Source organism: Podarcis cretensis, assembly GCF_951804945.1.
Source record: "Podarcis cretensis genome assembly, chromosome: Z".
Lineage (NCBI taxonomy): Eukaryota > Metazoa > Chordata > Lepidosauria > Squamata > Lacertidae > Podarcis > Podarcis cretensis.
Window position 1 is genome coordinate 20,330,608 of NC_137184.1, and position 14,281 is coordinate 20,344,888.

Sequence of the window (14,281 nt, forward strand, 5' to 3'; positions counted from 1 at the left end):
CGTTCTGCTGACTTGCATCACTTTCAGCCAGAGAAATTTAGGTTTTTCCGGCTTCTTCAATGCAAGGTTCCTCTTGCCGGGGTCTCTTATTTACGGCTTACAAATGGGACAGGTTTCGTTCTAAACAACAATGTTGAATACTGTTGATTATTCAAAATAAGTAGATGGCAAATATTTTCAAAGCACACAATTTGCACCTCTTTTGTGATCTGCATTCCATTATTGGCAATTAAAGAGATGCTGTCTTTCATTATCTGCAGTTAAAATGACTGTCAGGAAGATAGCAGAATGCAAAAATCACATATTTTAAGAAATGCATCAGTATAAATAAATAAATAATAGAGAAAATGTTCCTAGATACTCAGGGAAGCTTGCCTGAGCTTTTAAGATAAAGAGTGGGAGAACAACATTTAATAAGAATTCAGAAATCGAACAATCTAGAGAAAAAAAACACTTCCCAGAATCTATTCCTTGGTCAAAAGAAGTGAGGGGCACCTACTTTTAGGAGCACCTTTCTTCAAATTTGGTGTAGAATGTTTATTTATTTTGTAAAATTTATATGCTGATTGATTGAAAACAGCAACAACCCTCAAATCATCATGCTTACACTGCTAGTTTGCTGCTCCTGTCAAAAGCTGCACAGTGTGTGCTTTATCTTCTCCCAGTTGTTTTCCAGCATTCTCAAATGTGTCCACATGATCTGCTGGGAAATGTCAGAAAGTTGCATTCACAAAGTCAAAGTGCCCTTGCCTGGCTTCATTAGTTAAAAAGCCCCACACTCCCAATGCAAGTTGCAAGTTCCTGAAACTGGGACACAACCATCAAACCATCACAAGATCCAGCATGAGTAAGCAGAATCCTGGCAGGGACACTTCCCTGCAAAAATTAATGTGTGTGTGTTATTAGAGTGGGACATCAAAGCAGTTTACAAAGAGAGCGGAACAATAAAATTATCAGTAATATATATATATATATATATATATATATATATATATATATATATATATATATATAAACTTGAAATATAAAAGCAAGAGGAAACTAAAAATGAATTAAAATGTACATTAACAATCTACACATCTGTTTAGGATATAAAAAACTTGAAATATAAAAGCAAGAGGAAACTAAAAATGAATTAAAATGTACATTAACAATCTACACATCTGTTTAGGATTGTCCAAACAAATACTGTATGTTTTTAGCAGGCACCAAAATGTGTATAGTGAAGGTGCCTGCCTGATGTCAATAGGAAGAGTTCAGAGTATAGGGGGACTGACCAGATGTTGGGAAAGATGTTGTTTTACTTGTAATAGTTACCTGCAAACTTTTTGCTACTCTTTACTGCATGATGAGAAGTGGTCCACAAAAACCTGCCAATGAGGTTGTTCCCACTGTTAACGAGCAGAAACCAACCCCATAGGTGGGGGATGGAGAACAAATTGTGTCCCTGGCTTGTCTGAGAGGAGAAAATGTTTTTGCCTTTCTGTCTATACATCCTGGTTTGCTGCTTGAGCCACTTGGTGCTTGACTTGCAGGGGCTTTTCACCAGCACTTTAGCTCTCTGCCTTGGACACACTTTGTGAGTTGCCTTCTAGGCTCCTTGTTGGGGGACTTGCACAAAGAACTCAGGTGTCCAGAGATGTCACACCTTTCTGCCATCCTTTGCTCAAGTTCAGTAGGCTGCATGTGGTTGTGTTCTCATAGTATGTCTGTAAGAATGTGGACCACACCTGAAGGGAGAAGGTTCACTGAAGTGCTCATGTGTCTGTTTCCTATACTGGGCAGGGATAGATTGCTGGGAGACACGGGTTGACCACAGTGGCAGTTAACATTACGTGGAAGCAAGGCTGGGTTTGTCTTCAAGTGTGCATTCACCGGGGAGCTGGAGCAGTGTACTGGTTAGTGTTTGACTAGATCCTGGGAGAGACCAGAGTTCAAAATCCCACTCAGCCCCACTCCGGTAACAGTCCAGTCGGCTTCTGTATGTACCCTGGGGGGAGGGCGCCCTCTTGTCCTTTGTCTTAGGCAGCAAGATGTCTTGAGTGAGTCCTAACAAAGAACTACAGCCAGTTATGGCTCCCTGGTGAGCCAGTGTGCATGACAAACATATTTGAATTCACGCATTGTATGGTCAGGTGTTCTGCCTCAAGCAGCAAGAAGTTGCCTATGTTTGGCTTCCTTGCAATGAGAGATTACTGTGCAGATGGTCTTTTTTAATTTCTAGTTTTGCAAATCTCCAAATAGAGAGTTGGGTGTGCTCCACCCAGGCAACGGATCTGTACCCTCACATCAGATCTCCAGGGAGAGATGCCCAGAACCCCAGGACACAGCTGTCCAGTAGCCAACTCTCTCCCTCTCTCCTTTTCTCTCTGTCTTCTTGTCTGTCCCCAGACTTTCTTTCATCCTTTCACAAATATGTAAGAAGCCCTAATGGATCAAAGACCCACCTAGTCCTGTAGCTCACCAGGTGCCTGTGGCAAACCTACAAGCAGGATTCAGTCATAAGAGCCATCTCTCCTCCTGCAGTGTCCAGCAACTGGAATTCAGAAGCATTACGCCTTCTAGCAGCAGAGGTAGGGCAAAGCCATTGTGGCTAGTAGCCATAAATAGCCTTTTCCTCCATCAATTGGTCTAATCCCTTTTTAAAGCCATCCAGGTTGGTGGCCATCACTGCCTCCTGCAAGAGAGACTTCCACAGTTTAATTATGCACTGTGTGAAGGACTTCCTTTTATTTGTCCTGAACCTTCCAACATTCAGCAGCTTCACTGGATGTTCATGAGTTCCAGTGTTAGAAACGAGGGAGAAAAGCTTTTCTCTGTCCACTTCCTCTAGGTCATACATAATTTTATAAACTCCTATTATGTTTTTTTAAAAAAATAAATGTTTATTAAATTTTCCACCGTGATAACACAAACCACAAAGCAAAATGATACACAAAAACAGAAAAGGAAAGAGAAAAAAGAAAAAAAAGGTGGGGAGGGGGGAACAATAAACAAATAGACAATAATAACAAACTTAATTCTTCACAAATCCAACCTTTTAAACATCTTGGTTGACTTCCTCAAATCCCTCCCTTACCCTTACCCTAACCCTAACCCTATTATGTCCTTCTTATTCAACTTTTCTTTTTTAAACAATTATGTTTATTAAATTGTAAGAAATTAAAAGAAGAAATATTGCAGCTGTCAAAACATTATTAAACACTTTAAAGAAACAAATTGACTCTACAAAAGGTTGGCAGCTGATAAATTGCTAAGGAAACAAAAGTAAGTAATTATTATTTTAAAAATAAATAAATGAAACACCACCACCATAGTGTATACCATGCCCAAATCATATCCACCAGGCAAGTAAGTTTGTTACTCATTTCTCTCATAATCGATTATTTCAAAATAAAATTAAAAATTTATACATAAGAATTCAAGCATCATTTGCTATATATCATGTGAAAAGGAAAGGAAAGCCTACGTCAACCGAACCTTATTTCATATCAATATTTGTGCTAGTAAATATTATAAAATCAGACCACACCATAGTAAAGTTATCTTTCTTAGTCTGAGCTCAGCTTGTTTGTTAATTTAAAAATTTTAGTAACACTGTATCCCATACCACTTGATGGCAATTGGACACTGGCGAGATCTTTCCAGTGACTAACTCTAACAGCCCTTGCAGCTTGTAACAGATGTCCAACTTTTTTCTAAGCTAAAAAACCCCAAATGTTGTAACCTTTCCTCATATGACAGTTGTTCCACCCCATGTTCATTTTGGCTGCCTTTTTCTGAACCTTTTCCAGCTCTGCAATGTCCTTTTTGAGGTGTGGTGACCAGAACTGTACACAGTATTCCAAATTTTCCTCCCTTTACATCAGCTTCATAGAATCATAAAATTGTAGAGTTGAAATGGACCAAAGTGTCATCTAGTCCAACCCCATTGTCCCTTTCGTTGGTAGGACTGCCAGTGGGGCAGTGTTACCTTGTCAAACCTCTGGTGCCTAACACTAAAGAGATTTCCCAGCTAGATAGGTACCACTGAGAAAACAGTTTTAAAAACAAATCCTGAGCCATTAAGAAGCAATTTCACTGATGGAGGAATGGCTTGACAGTGGCCTAATAGCATTTTCAGGTGTGCAGTTAAAGCACCTTAAAAAGTACTATGTGACCTCCAACAGTCCCTCAAGTGGACTGGAAAGATTTCTCAAGTCTATCTGAGGAACAATGATATTGTTACATGCCATCCCACTCTCTGAGAAGTGAGAAACTCCAGGGATTCCTGTGCTTCCCCAGGGTTCAGTTTCCTTGGAATGAAGCTCAGTGCAGACTATAGTGTCTTTAGGAAATATGGTTTTATTTACACATGTAAATAAAGGGACAGAAGAACTCACAGCTTTAATATCCCAGCAGGCCTTGCTTCCCCATTAGTCATAACTTTGGATCCATCACAGAGCAAGCAGATCTCTGTGTCTGGTTTCCAACTCAGCTCACATATTCCCCTTCCTTCCTTCCTTCCTTCCTTCCTTCCTTCCTTCCTTCCTTCCTTATCTCTTTCTGTATCTCTGCTTTTCTCCTACTTAACAGTTAGATGAAAGGGATAGAGGAAAGGCCCACCTATTTGTTCTACAGCATAGAGCAACTACTTCGGTTGTGTTCATCACGGTGTTTTAACTAGCCAGTCAAAGCCATTACCTTACCAAGCAGACTGGTTTGGCAAGTTTGCTTTCATATCTTCCACCCCTACAGTTAAAGGAACCAAGAACTGGAAGCAACTCAGAGCATCATCCAGACTGAGATGGTCCAACACGCAGTCCAAGGGCCACATGCAGCCCTTGAGGCCTTTCTTGGAAAGGAGGCATGAGGGCTCTGGCAGGATCCTAGAGTCCCCCTGCTTGCTTCCCAAAGCCTAGTGTTTTCCCAGTTTGGTGAAGAAGGTGGGAGGGTTCTGGGGCCCTACTATAGCCTTGTGCCTCCTTCTCAAAGCCCAGCGTCTCGCTTAGCAGCTTTGATAAGGTGGCGAGAGAGCTGGGTGTGTGTCAAATCTTGCTTCACTCTCCCCATCCACCATGCAACAAGGCAGTGTGCAGCCCATGGATTCCATGTCAAAGTACTCTTGCAAAACACTTGGTATGAAAAGTTGGGCCACCCTGATCCAGTCTGTTCCCCACCCCACCCCAGCTTGCAACAATTTAGATTTCCAGTGACACTCAATGGGCCTTTGGACAGGTACAGCAGGAAAATAGAGGGAAAGGAAGGAAAAGCTGAATCCTGATCACATCTGAGGAATAAGAACGCTTGTGTTACCACAGCTGCCCTGCTGGGCTGCTTCTCATTTGTACCACATCAGAGAGGTAGAAAGTCAGCTTTCCAGAACTTAGCAGAGAGTGACAATTGGGAACACCTTTGTCTCTTTTCTGTTGAATAATGAAACAGGGTAGGACTTGGGTCCTGAACCACAACCCAGTGCAGCGTAATTCACAATTACTGGTCACAATTAAGCTAATGAAGGGTTTTAGTGTTCTACACATTCTGATTAGTTTCCATCATATTCATGAGTTTTCTGGCACTGCAAGAACTTTGGAGAATATCTTTTGTCCTATAGCAGGAAGAAGCATAACTCTCCAAGCACAGATAGCCGTGGAGATGAAGTTAACCACTGTTAGGGATGGGTAGGTGGTGGTGGGTGGGTGGTGGAGAAATTCATTCTGTCCACATTTTGATGTAAGCCTAATTTATGCTTCCCTAAAGCGAAACACACCTGCCCTTCAAAATTTGCACTTCTCCACACATTGTGATATAGTCATCAAAAATGGGGAAAGTGCACACACAAAATGCATGCACAAATGCAATATGTAAAGGTGTTATATAGGGAGAAATTTCTTGTAAAAATGTGAATACAGTATGATCACATCATACATACATTTAATTGTGTGATTTCAGCCATATGTGGTTGAAGGCTGACTGGTTGAAACCGCACGAATTAAACACACAGGAGGCAGAGAGCTTAAAAGCTGTTTTGTAGCATTTTCACAGAGTGGAAAGAGCTTTTAAACTCTCTACTTTGCTTACCGGGCTCTGGGATACTCTTGTGGAAACTTGTGCAGCCCCACAAGATCTCGTGAGAATCACCCAGAGCCCATTAAGCATGTCAGAGAGCTTAAAAGTTCTATGTCTTGCTTGGGGGCAATGCCTCCTTGGCTCACAACCAACTCCGGAAAGGTAAAGATGATCACTTGGAGACAGTTCCAAGAGAATGGTTCGAGTATACAAGTTTTTGTGTACTCAGATTGTAGCCACCGTGCAATACTGTATTAGATAAAATTGTATAAAAACAAATCTGTTATACAAAAAATGAATACAAAATGTGTGCACATCGCCATGCAAACTTTTTGCATGCTAACAGATGAATATGAGAAACTTAACTCAAGACTAGAAAACTGAGGAAGGGAGAGAAGTCAGAATTTATGTGTCTTAGTCTGCTACACTGACCACTACGCCAGAAGGGTAGCATGGTCAATTGGGTGCTCTGGATGAGGTTGTACTCTATCAAAAGCTGCTGAGAGATCAATAAAGGACATCCAAAGCCAATTCAGTTCCATAACTGCACATAAACTCTAACTGAGTTGTCCTAAATGGATCAGGATAATCCGTGTTTCATCCAAGTGTTTTTCAACAGCTGCATGGCAATCCTCTGCATCACTTTCCCAAGAAAGTGACAAGACAGTAGTTGTCAGAAACCAATGGATCCACCGAGATAGGCTTCTTTAGGTCAAGTCACTGCTTCCTTCCATAAAGTTGGGACCACTCCTTCCCCCAAGAATTCACTGCCGCAACCTGGTTCCACCCAGTCCTATCCCTTCAGCAGACTTCAGTCACCCAAGAGGAAAAGGCACAGAGAACACATGCGTAGTCACTTCGTTACAAGCAACTTGCCCAATGCCATCAAGATGCATCAACTGAAACTGATCAACTTTGCCATCAAAGTGCCTTGGAAACAAATCACAATGGGATTCTGAAGGGTCTAGAATTCCATTGCCTGGAACATAGGAGCCAACTCCTAGGGGCCATGACCCCTTTGGCCCCCCAATAAAATATTTGAGGGGGCCTGCCCCTCCCCCAAGTTGATGGGCATTGCCATTCAAATGGTGTGTGTGCACTGAGTCATGTGATAAGTTATGTGGGATGTGGCTTACCTGCCCCCACAATGTTTTATGCAAGTTGGCACCCCTGACCTGAAGCAGAAGTCATTCGATCCTGGACATAAGAACACAAGAAGAACCTGCTAGATCAAGCCAGCAACCCACATAGTCCAGCATTTTGTTCTTACTGTAGCCAACCAGATGACTGTGAGAAACCCGCAAGCTGGACCCAAGCACAACAGCTCTCTCCCCTCCTGTGGATTCCATCAATTGGTATTCAGAAGCAACAATACTTCCAGCCATGGAGGCAGAGTACATCCATCATGGCTAGTAGATAGCCTTATCCACTGTGAATTCATCCAATCCTCTTTTATTTTTTTTATTTTTTTATGCAAATTTATTAAGGTTTCTTTAAATACAAATACGTAAATATTAAACAACATTACTTATATTGTAACATAATTTTGTTACATCTTTGGACTCCCTCACATCTCCCGCTCCCACTTACATCATTACATAAAAGAAATTTTTCAAGCAAATTACCCTCTTGTTTACAATCTTATCTCCACTCGTTTAAATAATATCTAGCAATTCTCCAAAAAATTTGTATTTTCCTTAATCTCACTTAGCGTCAAAATCAGATCTAATTCAATGGTAGGCAATTATTTATGATCTAGCATCCTTCTTAGCATTCAACCAAATTACAATATTTTTGTAAATAGATCTTAAATTTCCTCCAGTCCTCCTCAACCCTCTCTTCTCCCAGGTCACGGATTCTACCAGTCATCTCGGCCAGTTGCATATAGTCCATCAGCTGCATCTGTCACTCTTCCAGTGTGGGTAGATCTTGAGTTTTCCAATTCTTAGCGATGAGTATCCTTGCTGCCGTTGTTGCATACATAAAAAATGTTCGGTCCTTCTTTAACACCTTCTGGTCGACAATACCCAGAAGGAAGGCCTCTGGTTTCTTAGTAAAGGTATACTTAAATACATTCTTCAGCTCATTATATATCATTTCCCAAAAGGCCTTCACTTTAGGGCAAGTCCACCAGAGATGAAAGAATGTTCCTTCATGTTCTTTACATTTCCAACATTTATTATCAGACAAATGGTATATTTTGGCAAGTTTAACTGGGGTCATGTACCATCTATATATCATTTTCATTACATTTTCCTTCAGAGCATTACATGCAGTGAAGTTCAGCCCAGTGGTCCACAACCTTTCCCAGTCCTCAAACATAATATTATACCCAATATCCTGAGCCCACTTTATCATTACCGATTTAACCATTTCGTCTTGTGTATTCCATTTTAACAGCAAGTTATACATTCTTGATAATACCTTAGTCTTTGGTTCTAACAATTCTGTTTCCAACTTTGATTTCTCCACCTGGAACCCTACCTTTTTATCATTCTTAAAGACTTCTTTAATCTGAGCGTAATGTAACCAGTCTCGCACTTTATCCTTCATTTTCTCCAAACTCTGCAATTTCCAATTATCTCCATCTTTTTCTAATATTTCCCAATATTTTGGCCATTTGGCCTCCATATTGGGTCTTTTTCGGGCCTTAGCTTCCAGAGGTGAAAGCCACCTCGGAGTTTTGTTTTCCAATAAGTCTTTGTATTTTGTCCAGACATTAAATACTGCTTTCCTGACATTATGGTTCTTAAAGACCTTATTGATCTTAACCTTGTCATACACCATAAGTATGCGTGCCAACCAAAAGCGTTGTTAAAACCTTCCAGGTCCAGTACATCAGTGTCTTCGAGAAGTAGCCAGTCTTTTAGCCAACAGAAAGCTGCGGCTTCATAGTACAGCTTTAAGTCTGGCAGGGCAAAGCCCCCTCTTTCTTTTGCGTCAGTTAGTATCTTAAACTTAATTCTGGGCTTTTTGCCCTGCCAGACAAATTTAGAAATATCTCTCTGCCACTTCCAGAAACACTCTGTCTTGTCCACAATCTGCAATGTTTGAAACAGAAACAACATTCTTGGCAATACATTCATCTTAACAGCAGCAATACGGCCTAACAAGGAAAGCTTCAATTTTGTCCAACTATCCAAGTCTCTCTTAATTTCAGACCAGCATTTTTCATAGTTATCCTTAAATAGACTCAGATTCTTTGCTGTTATGTTTACCCCTAGGTATTTTACTTTTTTAACCACAGTTAGTTCTGTTTCTCTCTGAAACCGTTCCGACTCTGTATCTGTCAAATTTTTTCCCAGCACCTTAGTTTTCTGTTTGTTTAGTTTAAATCCCGCCACCCGACCAAAATCTTGAATCAATTGTAATACTCTTGTTGTACTAGATTCTGGCTCCTGCAGGGTGAGAACCAGGTCATCTGCAAAAGCTTTAAGTTTATATTGTTTCGCTCCGACCTGAATCCCTTCCACCAACCGGTCCCCTCTAATCATATTCAAGAGCACCTCCAGAACCGATATAAATAACAAAGGGGAAATCGGGCAGCCTTGTCGTGTTCCTTTTTCAATTTTAAACTCTTCTGTAACCACATTATTTACTATCAATTTAGCCTTTTGTTCTGAATATATTGCCTCAATCCCATTCTCAAAACCCCGACCCACTCCCATTTCTTTTAAATTTCCCTTCATAAATTTCCAAGAAATATTATCAAAGGCTTTCTCCGCATCTATAAAAATCAGCACTGCTTTTGTGTTTATGTCTGTTTGCAGAAGTTCCAAAATGTCAATAATGTTCCTTGTATTAGCAAACATATGTCTACCTGGGAGAAAGCCTGCCTGGTCTTTATGAATTACTTCATTTAAAACTTTTTTAAATCTATTTGCCAGGACATCTGCGAATATTTTGTAATCCACATTTAACAGGGAGATGGGACAGTAGTTCTTAAGTTGTGTCTTTTCAGAATCCGATTTAGGTATTAATGTGATGAATGCTTCTTTCCACGAATCCGGCGCCCTCCTCCCCTCCATAATTTCATTGCTGACCTCCATCAGTGGTTGTATCAAGTAGTCTTTTAGTGTCTTATAATACTTGGAGGTCAGCCCATCTGGTCCTGGAGATTTGCCCAATTTCATATTCTGAATGGCATTTTCAATCTCTTGACATGTTATTTTACTGTTCAGGAGTAATCTATTTTTTTCTGACAATTTTTTAAGTCCGTTTTTCTCCAAAAATTGTTTAATCTCAACCTCGTCCTGCGGCCCTTGAGTATATAATTTTTTTAAGTATTTCTGGAAACACTTTCTAATCTCCTTGGGGTTCTGAATGTTTCTTCCTTCAATTTCCAAATTTGTAACTGTATTTAATTTTTGTCTCTTCTTCAACTGCCAAGCTAGCAGTTTCCCACATTTGTTTGCCGATTCAAAAGTTTTTTGTTTCATTAATTTAATCTTCCACTCTATTTCCTGGTTTATCAGTTTCGAATATTGTGCTTGATGAAGTTTAATTTCTCTCAAGATCGGCTTTGACTTCGGGTTTAATCTTAGCTTCTTTTCTAATTCCTTTATTTTCTCCAAAATCTTGTCTTTTCTGTCATTTTGTATCCTCTTCCTTACAGCATTCTGTTGTATCAAGAACCCCCTCATCACAGCTTTACTTGCGTCCCAAATAGTTCTTTTTTCCACCGTAGTGTTCATATTTATCTCAAAATAATCCTTCAATGCTTTCTGGGCCTTCTTAATAATCTCCTGATCTCTGAACAAATTGTCATTCATCTTCCATCTAAAGGAGCCGGTTGGTAATAGTATCATGTCCATTTTCAGTGTGTTATGGTCGGAGCAGGTTTTTGGGCAGATTTCCACCTTTCTGACCTTGGGTGCCAGACCTCTAGTTATCCATATTTGGTCAATTCTTGTCCAAGTCAGCTGGGCTTCAGAGAAAAATGTTCCTTCTTTTCCCAAGGGGTTCTTCGTTCTCCAATCCTCTTTTAGAGCCATCCAAGTTGGTGGCTACCATTGTCTCCTGCAATAGCAAGTTCCACAGTATGTCTAAGCACTACATAAAGAAGTCCTTTTTTTTTTGTCTGTCCTTAATTGTCCAACATTCTAACTTCTGTGTTATGGGAAAGGGAGAAAAACTTTTCTGTAGCCAGTTTCTCTACGCCATGCATAATTTTATAAACACTTATCATATGAAAGAAATACATTTGAGGATGCAATGGATGCAAATGAGTGGGCCTCCTCTTGAGATTGCTTAGTATTCTTGCATGTGTACATGTAGAATTAGACATAATTCTGCAGTGCAAAAGTCACATGGGCTTTGAATTACACTGTTTGGTTACTAAAAGGCTCCATTTTGCTGCAAACCACTATGTTCTCATTATTAGAGCAAGCACTTAGGTTCCATGGTTGCTCAGAAAATATATTCGTTTCAAAATGGGAAAACTGATTCAAATCTATGATTTAAATTTGCATTTTCTTTGTCATTTAAATCATGGTTTAAACAGTTGATTTAAATCACCTTTATTTAAATCAACCCATTCTGGTTTGCACTGATGGAGAAAATCAATTAGAAGCATCTTCAGTATACGCCAAGTTCGGCATCACCATGGCTTCATGTTAGAATAATCAAATTATTCCACATTCCCTTCTCCTCTCCTACTTCTTTACACACAGAAAGCAGTTTCCTGATACTTTTATATCCTGGTCAGTTAACTAAATGTAGTTAGAACAAACCCCAGTTTTCCAAGCTCTGACATCACAGGAAACTGTGGTTAGCTCAAAAGATATTTTCAGTCTTTTCTTTACATTTGTGGGGGGTATTGTGCTAGCAAGGATTGCCATGTGCTCTCGTTTACACAGACTGTCTGGTTCAAAGAGACCCTTAACAGTAGACCTGGAAGGCACATAGATCACCTGGTCACAGCCATCCTGACTATGGCAAGATTCTAGTTGTATATAAAGCATTACAATTACAGTCATACATCAGGTTACAGACGCTTCAGGTTGCGTTTTTCAGGTTACGGACACTCCGAAACCCAGAAGTACCGGAATGGGGTTACTTCCAGGTTTTGGCGGTTGCACATGCGCAGAAGCACCGAATTGCAACCCGTGTGTGTGCAGACGCGGTGTTGCAAGTGCCTCCCGCACAGATCACGTTTGCAACCCAAGCGTCCCCTGTATTTCCAAGTTTTTGACCATACATATAAATAAGCAGTTTTATACCAGCTTTTGTCCTCTTTTTTAGTGATGCTGTTTCTCTTTTTTGTTAGTGAGGACATAGCCACCTCAGGGCAAGTCCAAGGCTCACTCCCGTAATATTAACCCATGGTTTAGAGCTACATCAGAGCCAGTGATATAGCACAGCAGTCATGAAATAATCCTTCCCAAGCTCTGAGGCTGAATATTATCCATGGTTTATTTTAAAATGTTTATTTAAAAATGGGCTGAAGTATTGCCAACAATAGAATTTCATTCACAGTGGGAGTACTGTTGGCTGTAAAAAAAACAAAAAACCCTCTCACTGGGGGCCTCCCCTGACATGCTTTAATTTTTTTTTGCATTTTCTGCAGTTGTTCACTGCCAGAATGATCCATTTGCCACAAGCATATGAATGTTTGGCAACATTTCCCCAGAACCAGGACAAGTACCCCCTTCAGAGGACAAAGTCAAGCGCTGTCCAGTTGCCCTGGGAGAGGGGTGTGTCTGCACATGATCTAGGATGTATTTCCTGTCCCATGAAATGAGCAAACATCATCTAGTTCAGTAGCACCCTCCACAGTAAGACTGAGGTTGCAGAGGCTGTTTTAATTAAGCCTTGTGCTAAAGTTTTAATTTGATTTCAATAGATCACTACATTTTTGAATACTGAGATTCAATGCAGGAAAAAGCCTCCAAGTGACTGTAGCAGGTGGTGTTTCCAGCAACTGTTGCAGTCACTTGCCTAGAACCCCATCTCATAGAATAAAAAAATTGAACCGAATCACAGAATTGTAGAGTTGGAAGGGACACAAAGAATCATCTAGTCCAACCCCCTGCAATGCAGGAATCTCACTTCTACAACATGTGCACACCAACTCACCCCCCTGTAGAAGCACTGATGACTTCTTGGATGCTAGTAAGTTTGCCACTAGAGCCTTTGGGCTCAGACCCACCCACCCCACACATTTGCAACACCCACCACTGTTTTCCACATATACCATCTTGTTTTTTGAGTTACAGGTTTTGCTCCATCGTACCCTTAACAACTTGATCACCATATTCCTGAGAAACCACCGTCTGTTGTCCTTATCCAATCACAATTGGCCAGGATATCTACCTGCACTCCATGTCCAGACAGGAAGGGCACTTGGAAACAAACTCTTAGTGGCTACCTCCCAGCTGTAGGACTCTCTCTTGCAAAGGGACTTGCCAAGATATAAGAACCTAAAAAGAGTCCATCCAGCCAAGAACCCTCTCTACTACGGTGACCAGCAAGAGGCAGGGATGTGAAGGTCAACAATCTTCTCTTGTTCCCCAGGAACTGGTTTCCAGAGGGATGACACCCCTAAACTTGGTTGTACTTAGCTACCATGAGGAACAGCACCTCCTCCTCTCCTTGATTCTGGTTAATCCTTTTCCAAAGCCATCACCATCATTTGTGCTGCAAATTTCTGTGCATCCATTATTCATTGTGCGAAGTCTTCCATTTTCTTTGTCCTGAATCAGGAGGCCAATCAGTTCCACGGGGGGGGGGGGGGTGTCCATCAGTTCTGGTTTGAGGAAATTCTCTCTGTCCACTTAATTCAGAAAAATGCAAGCTTTTTGTAAACCTCACCCATATCACCGTCCCCCATTTCTTCCTTTTTTGGGTGCTAAACCATGCCTTGTGTTCAATTTAGAGCTTGATGTGTTATTCTTTCTCTTTCTCTTTCTCTTTCTCTTTCTCTTTCTCTTTCTCTTTCTCTCTTTAAAAAAAAAGCAACTGCAGGAAGGTCTGATCAGGATCGGGACCATGGGGCAGGGTAGTTAATCCCTGCCCCATGCTCTCATACTGCCCTAAATCTAGCCCCCTACCTGAAGCTGCTGTTCAGCAGAGGAGGAACAACCACTGGTGACAAATAATAGCATTGGGGGAGGGGTTGCAATCTTCAGCAGCTCCTTCTACACAGCCTAATTCTCCCCAGATCATCTACCCTGCTAAGAGCAGCCCTGGGTCTCCCTCCTTGCACCACCAAGTGGAGGGAGCAGCAGAGAGG

At 40.9% G+C, this 14,281-nt stretch overlaps 1 protein-coding gene across 2 annotated transcripts in view; it reads left to right on the plus strand.

Moving 5' to 3' along the window:
- Nucleotides 1-14,281, plus strand: part of AR (androgen receptor) — a 251,429-nt gene that overhangs the window by 202,357 nt on the left and 34,791 nt on the right. The gene's annotated exons all lie outside the window — the stretch shown is intronic.